Source organism: Cebus imitator, unplaced genomic scaffold (assembly GCF_001604975.1).
Source record: "Cebus imitator isolate Cc_AM_T3 unplaced genomic scaffold, Cebus_imitator-1.0 Scaffold67, whole genome shotgun sequence".
NCBI classification, from domain to species: Eukaryota; Metazoa; Chordata; class Mammalia; order Primates; family Cebidae; genus Cebus; species Cebus imitator.
The window spans coordinates 3,777,752-3,793,204 of NW_016107382.1; the positions used below are offsets into that span (position 1 = coordinate 3,777,752).

The window sequence follows — 15,453 nt, forward strand, 5'->3', positions numbered from 1 at the left end:
GTGACATTTATTGGGCATATTTCATTTTTCAAAGAGCTTTTTAAAAATACAATCAAGAAGTTTTTCAATAATTCATTTGGAAAATCAGGATTTCTGTAGATATTCACTGCAGAATAGTTTGTATAGGATTTGTTGGATAGATATCACTGTTTTGATAGAACTAGGCACATGTCCAAGAACAGAGACTTAAATCTTAAATATGAAACAGTCCTTTGTTTTGCTTTTCTCATTCTTTGCAAAGCTCATTTTGGGCTTAAAAATATTTACTCAAGGGATATTATCCTCAGGAACTAAAACCAAGAAGTTGCCAACTTGATATTATTTGAGGGGATGCCAAAAAGACCTTCGCAGAAGCCATCTCCCCATTTCCTCACTGATGCCTGAGATTTCAGCAGCTGTAATTCACTCAGTTGTGCTGATGCTTGACATTTCCCTATAGTAACCTTTTGATGTGGGGAGGAGAAGGAGATAGCACTGCTCAAACAACCACAGCATCACCGCACCACACTGTCATTCGGCCTAACTTTCTCTGCGTTATTCACAAAGATATTCTAATGTTTTTTCAAACGGTTTTTGAAAGCTAGCTCTAACACTGTTGTGGCATGTGCTCCCAAACTTCCTGAGAGGAGGAGAGGGAAAGGCAGCAATGCCACCCTCTGTGCCACCCTACCCACTAGATATCCTGGGAACCCAGAGAGTGGAAAATCAGAGTGCCTTTTAGTGACCACTCCATTTGCTTCTAAATGCTGTGAATCATCTCTTGCAGTCACTTTGGAATTTAACCAGACATTTCCTATTTTTTGGTTTTTTTTTTTTTTTTAAGTAGGACATTTACCTTTCTTACACACTTTCTCATTCTCCAGGTTTTCAGTCATGGCTTGGAATTTCAGAGTTCTAAAATGAACCTAAAAAGTTACTTCAGCATCCTTAGAAATAAATCGTTGAGGCACGAACGTTTGAGTTCATCCAAAATAGGTTTTCTCTTTACATCTGAACCTATATTAAACTGTAGTTTATCCTGTATGTTGCTTAATAAATGCTTTCCTAAGACTATTGTTTATGTTAAAGAAGATGAAAACAAAACAGGAGTTAATTAGCTCCCCTTCTTTTGTCGTTTGTTAAAATCTATTAATATAACCAGCTTTCCCTAAATTGAGGAAGGAGACTGGGGTCTTCATAAATCTTAACAGGATGAATTGACCAATTCAACTTTGTGTACATATAAATTTGGTTTTTAAATGCTAGCCGATAAGGAAATGGAAAAGATTTTAGTGGCCCAATTTTACATCATTCTGAATGCATAAATCCTATTCTTTAAAAATAAATATATTAAATCCATCATATTTTTTGAATTTGGATTAATTTTGTTCTTGCGCTGATCACCAGCTTCTTGGTACATGCAAATAACAGGGAGATGTCTAAAACTATCTTGATGTCTGTCAATTCCCAGGTGTTATCAAAAGGTCTCATCAAATTACTTTATGTAAAAGAGCACCCAAATCTTGTTTCTTATTGTTCCTCTTCTTTTCCTCAAGAAAAAGGATGAAAACTTAAAATGATGAAGTTGAATACTGAAGTCAATGAGTGTTAAGAAGAAATTCATTTAGCCTTGGAATAAGTGCAAATCCAATAGCATGTTTTCCTTATGACACAACAATTACCAACAAATTACTACACCATTTCTTTTTTCTTCAGCAGAAATGAAAAACTAGAGTGCTGGTGGTGATCACACCTTCCCTTCACCCACGGGGGCTTTTCATTTATCGTGGCCTCTCCAGCATGTTCACTGTTCTCTGCAGCATGAAAATCTGATAAAGCTCACAAAGGGAGGGAAAACTTAACTTCAATATTTTCCTGCTGAGCCTGAGAGTGCTTTGCAGACCCTACCTAGCAAAATGAAAATCTTAGCTTCAGCATCAGGAAGAGGACACCTCACTTTATTGTACATTCCTATCTCTGTCAGGAAAGTAGCCCTAGAGGAGGAACTAAGAAATCAAGGTAGGTGCTTCCTTCATACTTAAAGAGATTAAATCTCTGGAGATAAGTTCATTTGCTTCCTACCTCAGCCTTTTATAACTAATATGCCTTCCTTAGAGCTGGTTTTCCTTTAATCCCCTTAAGGTGCTAATCTTGAGAAATTTGATTCACTGACAACTTACCAATAAATGGACAATCGTAGAATATTATTAACTATTGCATATGGAATAAATCCATTTCTGGACAATTGCCATTTAGCTGGAGTTTCAGAGGAAGCCTCATCTTGTACATTTTCTCCTCGGCCTGGGAGGCAGGGAAGCAGAGAGACAATAGAGCCTTTTTTTTTTTTTTTTTTTTTTTTTTAATTTTTATTTTTTTTTTTTTTTTTTTTTTTTTAACTATTTAACTTGTTTTAATCTTTCTTCACAAATGGTGAAAAATACTAAAGTACAGACAATGAATAATCATAATCTTGTGGCCAACATTATAAATATGGAATTATAAATTCTGGTTTGAAAAATAAATCTGGTAGTCAATGCAGCTCCGCGGGGTCTCTGCATCTAGTAGGGCCGATCTCCGCACTCCTGATCGTGCTCGCCTTTATCTATTTTTCCAGGTCCTCCATGGCATCCTCTTCTTCCCCCCATCTGTTCCATCAAAGGTCCAAGGGCCCCCCAGGGCCACCTCATCATCCTCCCCCAAAGCCACCTTGGTCCATGCCCTGGCCATGATGGAAGCCGCCTCTGTCTCCACCACGGCTACCTCTGAACATTCCACTGGGACCGCCATGAGCCATAAGGCCACCTCTTCCTCCCCACATGTCACCAGGGCCACCTCTGCCACGATCACCACCCGGGGGCGGGAGGAAGCCTTCAGGCTTTGGGACCACTCACTAGTTGCACCCTTCTCCAGGCGAAGTTCTGGTTTCCACAACCCAGATTGGGACATTGCCAGTCTCCAGCCCAGTGCTGGATGTTTCCTCCTCTCAGGAACGCTGGGGTCCTCTTGGAGGGAAGCCTCCTCTGTCTCCTCCATGGCCTCCCATGTGACCCATGGATCCCCCAGGACCTCCATGGAGTCGTGGCAGCATCCCTCTGCCCTCACGGAGTGGCATACCACCCCACATACTGTTCATTGGAGGCTTCTTCTGAGCAAGAGATACTTTAAGTTTACTCCCTTGAAAATCTTTCCCGTCAAACCACTCCATGGCAGCCTTCACAGGACACTGTGGATCTTCATAGGACACTGTGGAATCACCATCGGGCCCTCCTGTTTCCTTGTCCAGTTAGATGTGGATCATGGGTTGCCCAGTTCTCTTGTTCATCTTAACAACCCCATACTGCTTAAGAAGTATGCCAGATCATCTGAAGTCACACTGTCATTTAATCCTTCTACATAAATTGCACTGTTGTCAGAGTCTTCATCTGGATCTACAGGTGGGCCTAAAAAAGGATCTGGTCCTTCGACCATGGGTCCACCAAGCTTATTGAAGCCACCTTGCTCTCCAGTGCTGCCCATTCCACCGCATCCTACTCCCCACTCACCCCTGCTCCTGTCTTCATAGTCAAATACCCTCTCTTCCCTGGCCCCAGTTATCAGGGCCACTCATATTCCAGTTCCCTCCTGGTCTGGAAAATCCTCCAGACTCCTGCCCATAAACACCCATGCTACTGGGTTGGTCCTGTCAGAATAAACTCTGCTGCCCATAGTTGCTGCTCAGTTAACTATGTTGACTTGGAGCCTGGCTGTAGGATCCAGTTTGGGGTGAGTAACTAAAGGGAGGCTGCTGTCCATAGCTACTCTGCTGTCCATAGCTCCTCGGCTGCCCATAGGTATTCTGCTGAGAGTAACTGCTCTGATCATAATTAGCTGTGTAGAGGAATAGCTGGTAGGAGGGTAGGACAGTGGTGTGGTGACTAGCTGCATGGGGTATTTCCCAGGTACCTGGTGATAATGGTAGTTACTCTGTCCATATCCTAGGCTGGGCTGGTTGTAACCTCCTGTGCTAGATTGAAGTTGACTAGTCTCAGTGGCCTTGTTACCATCCTGCAGTCTTGTAGGTGCAGTGGCTGCTGGCTGGCTGCCCATAGGCTAGATAATCAGGCTGAGTGCCATATGCAGACTGAGCTGCGTAGGAGGCCTGGGTGGTGGTGACTGTGGCAGTGGTGGTATCATAAGCACCAGTGCCATACCCCTGGACAGGCGGGCTGTATGCCTGGGGGGCAGTTGGAGTGGTATAACCAGTAGGAGGCAGTCCATAAGAAGTTGCATACGCGGTCTGCCCATAGGTTGCAGTGGTCTGAGCCTGGGTGTAGCTGACATCAGTGGGCAGTCCATAGGTTCCATAGCTTTGTCACCCATGTGCCTGGGTGGTCTGTGCACATCCTTGAGTGGGCTGGGCGGTGTAAGCACCCTGCTGCGCTGCAGCTTGGCTATAGGTTCTGTAATCCGTGGATGCCATTTTCTCTCTTTCCTCTTTGTTCTCTCAACATTCGTCTCCCTCTCATGTTCCCTCTCATTTTTGAGATGGAGTCTCATTCTGTCACCCAGGCTGGAGTGCAGTGGCATGATCTTGGCTCAATGCCACCTCTGCCTCCCAGGTTCAAGTAATTCTCCTGCCTCAGCTTCCCAAGTAGCAGGGATTACAGGCACCCACCACCATGCCTGGCTAATTTTTGTATTTTTATTAGAGACAGGGTTTTGCCAAGTTGACCAAGCTGGTCTCGAACTCCTGACCTCAGGAGATCCACACGCCTTGGCCTCCCGAAGTGCTGGGATTACAAGTGTGAGCCACCATGCCTGGCCAATAGAGCACTCTTAAATGTCTCTCAGATGACTGTTCCCTTCCCCGTTGTGCTATTGTCTTAGCTGTTTAGCTGTAAGTGAATTCACCTCTCTGAGACTTAGTTTTTCATCTGCAAAGTGGGTTATACTTCAAATCTCATAGGTTGTTGTGAGAAATTAAATAACACATGAAGAGCTCCTGCCACATAATATGCATTTGATCATTAGAACAAAACATTTATAAAACCTTTATCATTCTTCTGCCAGAAACACTTACCACTTGGTTGCAGCCACCTTGCCTCCAGCTCCGTATCTATGCCAACTTTTTTCTCTTATTTTTGAGACACGGTCTCCACTGTCACCCAGGCTGGAGTGTAATGGCAAGATCATGACTCACTACAGCCTTGACTTCCCAGGCTCAGGTGAGTCTCCTGCCTCAGCCTCCCAAGTAGCGAGGACCACACGTACACATCGCCGTGCCTGGCTAACTTCATGTTTCTTTCTTTTTTTTTTTTTTTTTTTTGTAGAGATGGGATTTTGCCATGTTGCCCAGGCTCTATACCAACTTAATGGTTTACTGTGAGAGAGAATTCATTAGGACTGACCAGGGTCTCAAAATGAGAGGAGATCTAAGTCCCCAGGATACTCTGTAGTCAAATAAGTCATCCTGAGCTGGAACAGGATTGGGACTTTGAGAAGTGCTAGCAACTGAAAGAGAACTCCTGACCATAATAAATAGGGTACTGTCTGATTTCACGAAGCACAAAAATCTGTTGAACCCAGGAGGCGGAGCTTGCAGTGAGCTGAGATCGTGCCACTGTACTCTAGCCTGGGTGACAGAGCGAGACTCCATCTTAAAAAAATAAGCAAGTAAGGTTACTAAAATAGCCTTCGAGATGCTGATCACTGGGTACCAAAAAGCCTGTGGAGGTGCTTATATTAAATCCTTCTGGAAAAGGAAGGACTGTAAAAAAAACTGTCAGAACAGGACCCCCATTCTTGGGAACTTGGGAAAAGAATTACAATGAAAAGGGAGACTTGGGTGAAGACAGTAGGTACAAGTGTGAGGCCAGAACCAGGGAGGGGTACCCAATGGCTCTCAGTGCACACTGGGACCCACAAGGAGACAAGACTGCAGGATTGTAGTGAGCTCACAAGGGCCATCTCAGGGAAGGGCATGCTAGGTGTGATGGTTAATTTTATGTCAACTTGGTGGGGCCATGGTGCTTAGAAACTTGGTCAAACATTATTCGGAATGTTTCCATGGTGTTTCAGATGACATTGACACTTCGATCAGTGGACTCTGAGTAAAACAGATTTCTCTCCATCATGTGGTTGGGCCTTACCTAATCAGTTGAAGGCCTGAATAGAACGATAGCAATAACACACTCTCAGACACCTCACAGATGTCTGTTTCCCAGTTGTGTTGCTGTATTAGCTGTTGACCCCATCTCCCTGAAGCAAGAGGAAATTTTGCCAGCAGACTGCCTTTGGTCTTGAACTGCAAGATCAGCATTTCCCTGGGCCAGTCCCCAGGCTCCTCCTGCCTGCCAGCAGACTGGAACTGCAGATTTTGGACTTGCCAGCCTCTATAACTGAATGAGCCACTTTTGCAAAATAAATTTCTCTCTCTCTCTCTCTCTCTCTCTCTCTCTCTATATATATATATATATATATATATGTGTGTGTGTGTGTATATATATGTATATACACATATATACACACATATATATACACATATATACACACATATATATACACATATATACACACATATATATACACATATATATACACATATATATATACACATATATCCACATATATATATACACATATATATACATATATACACACATCTATACACATATATATACATATATACACACATCTATACACATATCTATACATATATATACACACACATATCTATACATATATATACACACACATATATATACATATATACACACATATATACACATATATATACACACATATATACACACATATATACACATATATATACACACATATATATACATATATACACACATATATATATATACACATATATATACATATATACACATATATATACATATATATACACACATATATATATACATATATATCCCATTGATTCTGTTTTTTTCTGCAGAACACTGACCAAACAGTGGAGAAAAGGCCCTGGCGAGTATAAGACTAGTTTTGCTGCTACCATCACCATTGTTAGTATCCATGACTCTTGCTAGACTCAAGAAGCCTGGGTAAGCATCAGTGATAGCTGTGAAGCAAACATCTGTATATTTCACTTTGTCCTATTTATTTCCATTAATTAATTCATTTACTGTTCTTCCACAATGACTCAGAAGCAATTTACAAAAAAAAAAAAAAGTACACAAACAATAAGGCCATTAAAATAAGAAAGAATATCTAATATGGGAAGAAAGAAGGAAAGATGTCTACAGGATATTTAGGAAAAATCTGTTCTACCATTAGTAGCTCTGAGCTTCTGTCATCAAAGGCAAGAAAGAGAACTATAATAGCTTTCATAGTATTCAGGCAATGAAGATATCTCTACAGAGCACATGGCTAGGCTCACCATTTCTGATCTCCTCTCCTTCCCGAGTGCATGGAAAACTACATTTCTCAGCCCCCTTACAATTCCACAGGGGTATGAGAGTAGTTTTGGGCGGCGAGTTGTGAGGAGAAGCAACCTTAGCCCCACACCACCTCTGTGAGGTAGACATGTTGATTCAGTGGCGCCACCCCATCCAGACAGCTGGGATCACAAAAGAAATAGTGGCTGTGGAGAGTGACCTGACCCACAGAGGACTTTGTGCGAGAGATTAACTGTGGGTGCTTAGTCAGTGGGATTTCAGAGTTGCCTATGACCAAGCAAGAGCTGAGTTTGCTCTAAATAAAATACCAAGTGTGATGCCTACCATAGGAGCCACTCTATTACTTGTTTCCTTCATCAGAAAAAGAAGGCATATGTTTTTCTGGTTAAGGAAAAGTACAGGTTTTATTTCTGGAGGTAAATTCTTGAGAAAAATTGATTTTGTATGTCTTTAAGAATGACAATCTAGTTTAAAAAAAGTCTTCGAAAGGGCATTACACAAATGGTAGGGACGGTTTCTTTCATAGCAACTTTTAATTTAATAAAACCTAGGCATACTGTTATAGTGTAAGTCCTCCAGAGGGTCTAGGATCATGTGGTCTAGGTGGTTCCTGACCCTCCAGGAGGATGCAATGACTGAGCTGAGTGCAGATCACCGATTTGTGGCCTGTGGCCCAAATCTGAACTGTGGCACTATTTTTCTTAGCCTACTGTGTTTTCTTATTTTTTGACTAATTGATATTATTGAATAACCAAGGGCATGCACATAAAATTGTGATGATTTCTGGCCTCTATTTAAAAAAAAAATCAGTCTTAGCAACACTGGGTTCACATTTCCAAGTGGCAAAAAGTCAGCTTGAGCTGCATAGCTGCAGCCCCTTCAACCGCAGCTTCTTGCACAAGTCCCCAAAGTCCCGCCCCGCTGTCCCCACGAAGGTACTCCACCTGTTTTTACTACCCAACTTGTTCTTTGGGGCATTTAAACTTACGATTCTAGGCTTCAAGGATCCAGAACACTAGAACCACTATAGAGCCTCAAAGGCATTTGTTTTCAAAGTTTAAGAAACTTGGCCCCAGACCATATGTCTTACCTTAAACCAAATCATCAGCATTTTCCCATGTTTTTACATATTAAGTTTGATAGCCGAAGGTTTCCAGCAGGAAACAGAAGGCTTGCTGAAGGTGAGATGATTTGAGGAAGGTTTAATGTGTGAAGACAGGGTTGGGGGAACCACAGGGGTTAGGGCAGCATGCTGGGCCTGCAGGGGCAATGGAAGGAGTGGCCACAGAGAGTCATGTTGTATGGAGAGGACACCTGTGAGACCTGACAGGAACTGTGACCTTCAGCCAGGGGAAGAGGAGGAAGCAGGGGAAAGAATACTTCAACCTCACTTTTCCCTGTGTCTGCATCACTTGCTGCTGCCTCCCATTGGGTGACCCCAAGTGAAATCCAGAGGACGAGGGAGTCCATTGATTTTGTTCATAGAAATAAACAAATTTTGCCTCCTAGAGTATAGAGCGGCAGGAAAGGAGAGGACCAAGAGGAGCAAACAGAAGATAGCACAGCTTTCAGGTAGAAATTTGGGGAAGAAATCATTCTACTGTTGCTAAATAGTATTTAAATGAGAGCGACTACACGCAATAATGCAGAGAACTAGCTGACTCGCTGTATTGGTTTGCTAGGGCTACCATAACAAAGTGCTACACACTGGGTGTTTTAAGCAAGAGAAATTCATTGACTCACAGTTCTGGCGGATAGAAGTCTAAGATCAAGGTGTTGGTAGTGTTGGTTCCTTCTAACGACTGTGAGTGAGAATCTGTTCCATGTCTCTCTCCTAGCTTCTGGTAGTTTGTGGCCACCTTTAGTGTTCCTTGGCTTGTAGTTAAATCACCCCAAACTTCAGGTGGCATTCTCCCTGTGAATGTATCTGTCTCTGTGTCCAAATTTCCCCTTTTTGTAAGAACACCAGTCATATTAGATTAGAGCCCACCTTAATGACCTCACTTTAATTTGATAATCTACAAAGACCCAATTTCCAAATAGGTCACAACCACAGGTACTGGAGGTCAGGACTTGGACATCTTTTAGGGAATCACAATTTAACCCACAATAGTAACTTAATAATTCTAGACTAGCGGTTCTCAGCTGATGATACATTATCAAATGTGGAATGTGAAGTTTACTAGATAGAATAAAAATTTTTCATAAAACTTATTTTAATTTTTGTTTTTTCCTATTTCCTCCTTATCCCCAATAATACAGCACTGAAACTTACTGTTTTGGTGTTTTCCAAGTTATCATAGCATTTAAATGTATACTCAAAAGTATTATTTCAGTTTTAAAAACACTAATAGAATTGTTATTTTGGTTTGTTTGTGCATTAAAGTTTAGCAGAAACTCCCAATAAGATAACTGCAATTATATAAATTATATCTTTATAATGTATATCCTTCTAATTATAACCTTATAATTTATATACTTATAATTTTATATTCTTTATAAGGCATAAATTAATATCTCCAATAGTAGAATGTCTCTAAACATATAAAGCTCCTCCTAGAAAAACAAAGAGATTTGCTATCTGTCATGGTGGGCTCCAAGTTCTCTGATAGAATCAATGGTGAGCTCCAGTATTTGAAAAGTAATTTCTGGCCGGGCACGGTGGCTCAAGCCTGTAATCCCAGCACTTTGGGAGGCCGAGGCGGGTGGATCACGAGGTCAAGAGATCGAGACCATCCTGGTCAACATGGTGAAATCCCGTCTCTACTAAAAAAAATACAAAAAATTAGCTGGGCATGGTGGCAGTGCCTGTAATCCCAGCTACTAAGGAGGCTGACGCAGGAGGATTGCCTGAACCCAGGAGGTGGAGGTTGTGGTGAGCCGAGATCGCATCATTGCACTCCAGCCTGGGTAACAAGAGCGAAACTCTGTCTCCAANAAAAAAAAAAAAAAAAAAAAAGAAAAGAAAAGAAAAGTAATTTCTAAGGGCATTGTGTTAAGCATTGAAGCATTGCCCACTTGGTCCATAACTGGAACTGAGGTTTCAGGACATTAGAAGCTGCATTACTTCCTTCCTTTTTTCCTTTCTTTAAAGAAGCTAGAAACATTTGGGGACTATGCAAATACTGAACACCATGGGGATTTTGTTGTAATTGTTTTTTAATTACTTTGGAGATATTTCACACGATTTGTGCATAAATAGCTCTGGATGTTTTCTAAAGGCTTAGTTCCAACATTATGGTTGTTCATTCATCATCACATAGATAGCTCTGGTACTATCGGGTCCCAGTTAGGATCAGTTTTAGAGAAGATCTACGGCATCATTCCATGTAGTAAGACATTGGATATAAAGGTCAAATGAAGCAGTCATGAGAATCTAGGTGAGTCCTGGACTAGGAAGGAAGGAATTTCTAAGCAGTTGTTCAGGCAGAAGGAAGCAAGCAGAAATCTAGTGACCAAACCAAGGCTCAAGAGATGAACTTGGGGTCAGAAATGAGACAGAAATTCAAGTGTAAGGGTGTAAGATTAGGGTTGGGCTGGTATTAAGGAAACATTAAGTTGAGTCACCTGCTGATAAAATTCAGGCCATTGAATCATTCTTAGCTTAGGACTGGCTGTAGCTACCTAAGCCTAGGGGAAAGACCAGAGTGCAGGTGACACAACAGGCCCTGACTGCACTAAACTTTCATTCATTAATGATTGATCCCACAATCTCACAGGAACATCCACCTAAAGATTTAGCTTGAGTTCTGATTGTCACCAAGGCAAAAGAGAACTTCTTTTTAGGCTCGGAAAAATACATGTATAATATTTGTTCATAAATTCGACAGATGTATTGAGTGCCTACTCGCGAGCTTGGCACTCTGCTGTGGATAGATTGATGAGCAAGTCAGAAAGCACTTGTGCTCTTGAGAGAACAGGAAGAGACAGGGCCAGAGGGAAAAGCAAAGGACAGACCACTCAGGCCGGGTTAGGGGGGTTGAGTTTTCTTCTAACTACAGACGTTTTCTGATGGGGCGATGATTTGTTCTGAGTTTTGTTTGTTTCCATACAAAAAATTCCATTGTAGAATGACAAAAGTAATACCAATGGGCCATTGTGGAGGTTATTGCAGTGATCCCAGTGAGAGGTACCAGTGCCTCAGACTAGTCTGGGTGCAGCGAAATAGTGAAAAGTAATTTGAAAGTCAAACCAACAGGACTTGCCACAGGATGGATGGATGAAAGTACAATAAAAAATGAACCCAAGTTTTGGGGTTAATCAATTGCATGACTAATGATACCACTGTTCTAAACAGAGAAAATACTGAAGAAACAGTTCTGGTAGAAATAAGAATGAGTTCTACTTGCAACTTAACAGAACTGAGATATTAGACATCTAAATGGAGCTTGTATACAGGCCTGGAGCTGGAGAGAGGTTAGGGCTAAAGAGAACCTAAAAGTATTCCCCAATTTTCTTCCTAGCTCTGTCTTTGACCTTGAAATATCATTTAAATTTCTCTGATTTAATTTATCTAAAAATATATTTCTAAAAAAACCTGGTCTCTTTTCATAGAGACCAGGTCTTGCTATGTTACTCAGGCTGGACTTGAACTACCAGGCATAAGCCTTCCTCTGCTTCGGCCTCCTGAGTAGCTGACTACAGGCATGCACCACCACACCCAGCTAGATATTTTTAAAATATGTAAAATATAACTTGTTACATATTTACCAGTGCTTTAAAATACTTTTTGAAACTTCTTCCCCCAAGATATCTAAAAACATGACATGGGAAATCTTTGTTTTTGTAAAAATAAACAATTAAACAAACGGTACAATGAAAACGACAGCATATATATTTCATCTTTATCAAATTCCAGTTTAAAAAAACAAGAAAGTTTGAAAAATAAGTATATTACCTAATGAAAATACATATTTTCTATTATAAAATAATTGAAATATGTTGCACATAATAATTTTTGCTTGACTTGAAGGCATATTTTCAGTTTAAGACAAAAATAGTTACTGCCCAAATTAGACAATTATGGGTAGATAGCAGAAAATAAACATTTGGAAACAAGCCGGCATATGCCTATGTCCCAAATTTATATAAGCTCTGAATATTTCATACCTCCTTAAGAAAAATTCAGAGTCCATGTTGAATTATTCTTTCTGCACAAAGGTATCTCTATGTTTAAGCCCAGATCTGACAAAATATATATGTCCCATGTGCAGTAATGAATATTCATAGAAATCCTGCCAAGAAGGCTATAAGGGAAATTACATCATTCTTTTTTCTTCTTTTTTTCTCGTGAGATATTCCTCTAATTGACCACTTAGAGATAAGAGCGGCTTGGCTGAGACAAGTTACCCAGCGTGCCAAGGTTGATTTAACTTCTCCGGCTGAGAGGCAGCTGCTCTGTTTTTCCATCCTGCCTATTCATTAATACCTTGTAGAAAATGAGCACCCCTCTCCCACAAAAAGGAAAATGAGTCCAGTGCACTAGGCAATTCAGACCAGCCTTCACAACCCACATGTACGAAGTGGTACCATTTCCTCTTTAGGTTAGTATTTAATGAAACAGTACTCCAGAAAACTAAAAAGCCCCCTTGTGCTAGTTAAAAAAAAGTTCACATGGTGGCTCACGCCTGTAATCCTAGCACTTTGGGAGGCCAAGGCGGGTGGATCACAAGGTCAGGAGATTGAAACCATCCTGGCCAACATGGTGAAACACCATCTCTACTAAAAATACAAAAAAATTAGCTGGGCATGGTGGCACGTGCCTGTAATTCCAGCTACTTGAGAGGCTGGGGCAGGGAATCACTTGAACCAGGGAGTTGGAGGTTGCAGTGAGCCGAGATCGACCTATTGCACTCCAGCCTGGCGACAGAGCAAGACTGCATCTCAAAAAAAAAAGTTCTTCAGTATTTCAGTAGATAAAAAGTGTTAGCTTTAGGAATTGCCCACACTGAACAACATAGCAGCCATATAGCCATCATAGATAGCTTGAATGACTTAACACATTTGACATCAAGGGAATTCTCTATCACCTTCATCTATCACAAGATGAAGGCACTTTGTCACACATAATGATTAGACATTTATTATTCCCTCTTTTCCTGTGACTAAGAAGACATTCTTTTTTCTTCTTGGTAAAGAAAACAGAGAATCTTTGGGATAATGTGTTCATACTTATTTTTCTCTTGCTATAAAATGTATTACATTTTTTATATGTTAATTTGGAAAAACAAATAATTTCTGGTGGAAATGTACTTCTATGCCTAAGAACAACATTCAGAGAATTAGACCCTACTTCAATAGTGTCTAACTTACCTAAAGAATCAACTTGTAATAATCAGAAATTTCCCAAAACTCAAAGCCCTATTTTAATATTACTATATATTTTATAAATATTGAATGATAATTGTACTGGTATTATATGCAATAATATACAATGAGATTAGAGAGATTTCCCCATTGCAGTAGTCAGGATGAATCATCTGGCCATTGATAAGATTGGCCACCTCCTTGAGCCTTGGAGTAGCCCAGGCCTGAATAATGCACATAGCTTTTCTGTTTGCAGGGCTTTGTAAAGTTGCACTGTTAACCCTGTGGCCCCAGGGACCAAAATGATGAAGAAAATGAAATGGGGATTATTACTGATGTCTACTTCCACTCCACCTTCTTTAACCACTTCATCCACATCTCCCTTCCCTTCTCACGTTAAGTCTCACCTGGAATCATCTTATTTATACCAACACATTTACCTACCACCTGCTTGTTGATTGCCAAATGCACACCTTCAGATATTTTTCCTATGCTCCAAGCTCATCAATCTGACAATCTATTGCTCAACTCAACCTGGATTCCCACAGACAACCCAAACTTCACCTTAACAAAGCAAAAGTCATTGTCTCTCCCTCTCCAAACTCTTCTTCTCTGGTGTTCTCTCTGACAGTGCAGCATGTCAATCCAGAGAGAAGCCTGGGAGTCTTCCCAGAACCCTCCAAATCCTTCCCTCACCCATATCCATTCCCTGACAGAATCCTGTCAATTTGACTTTCTTAACATTGCATATCTGTCCCCACACAGAGTTACAATAGTAGGGCTGAAAACCTACCTATTAGGTACTATTCACTACCTGGGTGGCAGGTCCAATCCTACTCCAAATCTCAAGATCATGCAATACTCTTTGCAACAAATCTGTGTGTGTACTAAAAAAAAAGAAGAAAAAAAAAAAACTAGGCAAAATGCAAAAATTTTAAAAAAGGATCTGTACTCAGGGATACAGTTAAAACAAAACTATGGCCAGATCCACATGGCAGGCAAAGGAAGTCAGGAAAGACCTTCTGGAGAAGGTGATTGAGCAGAGGCTTAAAGGGAGGTAGGCATGGAGGCCTTGCCAGGCAGTGACAGCAACAAAGCCAAGGGCTCAGCAAGACAAATTGTAAGCCCTTCAGGATGGATGGAACATAAAGTTGAATGCAAGCGTGGTGCAAGAATGGAAAGAGAAGCAGCAGGTAGGGTCTAGGAATTTTGGGTTTGTCCTCATAGGCAGTTCAGAGCCACAGGAGGGATTCAAACAGGAACAACAAAACCAGAACTACCTTTTAGAAAGCTCTCTGATACAGTGTGGAGGGCAGATGAAATGTGACGAGACTGGAAGTAGGAGGCTGTTGCTATAATCCAAGTGACCGAATATGCCAGTCTGAGCTACCAGGGTAGCTATAGGGATGGCAACAGACAGAAGTGGGCAGGAAGAGGCAAGACTCTAACCCCCACTCTGGCCCTAACTAGAGAAGCTTTGCCCTTATTGGGCATGTATGTTAAGCTTTCACATAAGATTTTCATTTGAGAAAAGGTCCCGTGGTTTGAAACCTCTGGTCTACAGGGTAAAACATGGCCCACAAGGCCCTCAGGGATAAGAACTCTGACAAAATACTCCACTTCTTTCTCCCTCCATGTGTGACCTTCCCCCTCCAGCTACAGTCCCTGACTGTGGTTTCCTCCCCACACTGTTTGCACTCTTTCCTGGCTTGTTTTGCCTGCTCCCTCATACCAGTCTCTTTTCCCTCACTGCTTAGCCAAG

General features: G+C 41.3%; 1 pseudogene; it reads right to left on the reverse strand.

The window, feature by feature from the left end:
- Window positions 1–2,537: 2,537 nt before the first annotated feature.
- LOC108305850 lies at window positions 2,538–4,438 on the reverse strand (annotated as a pseudogene).
- Between the last annotated feature and the right edge of the window lie 11,015 nt (window positions 4,439–15,453).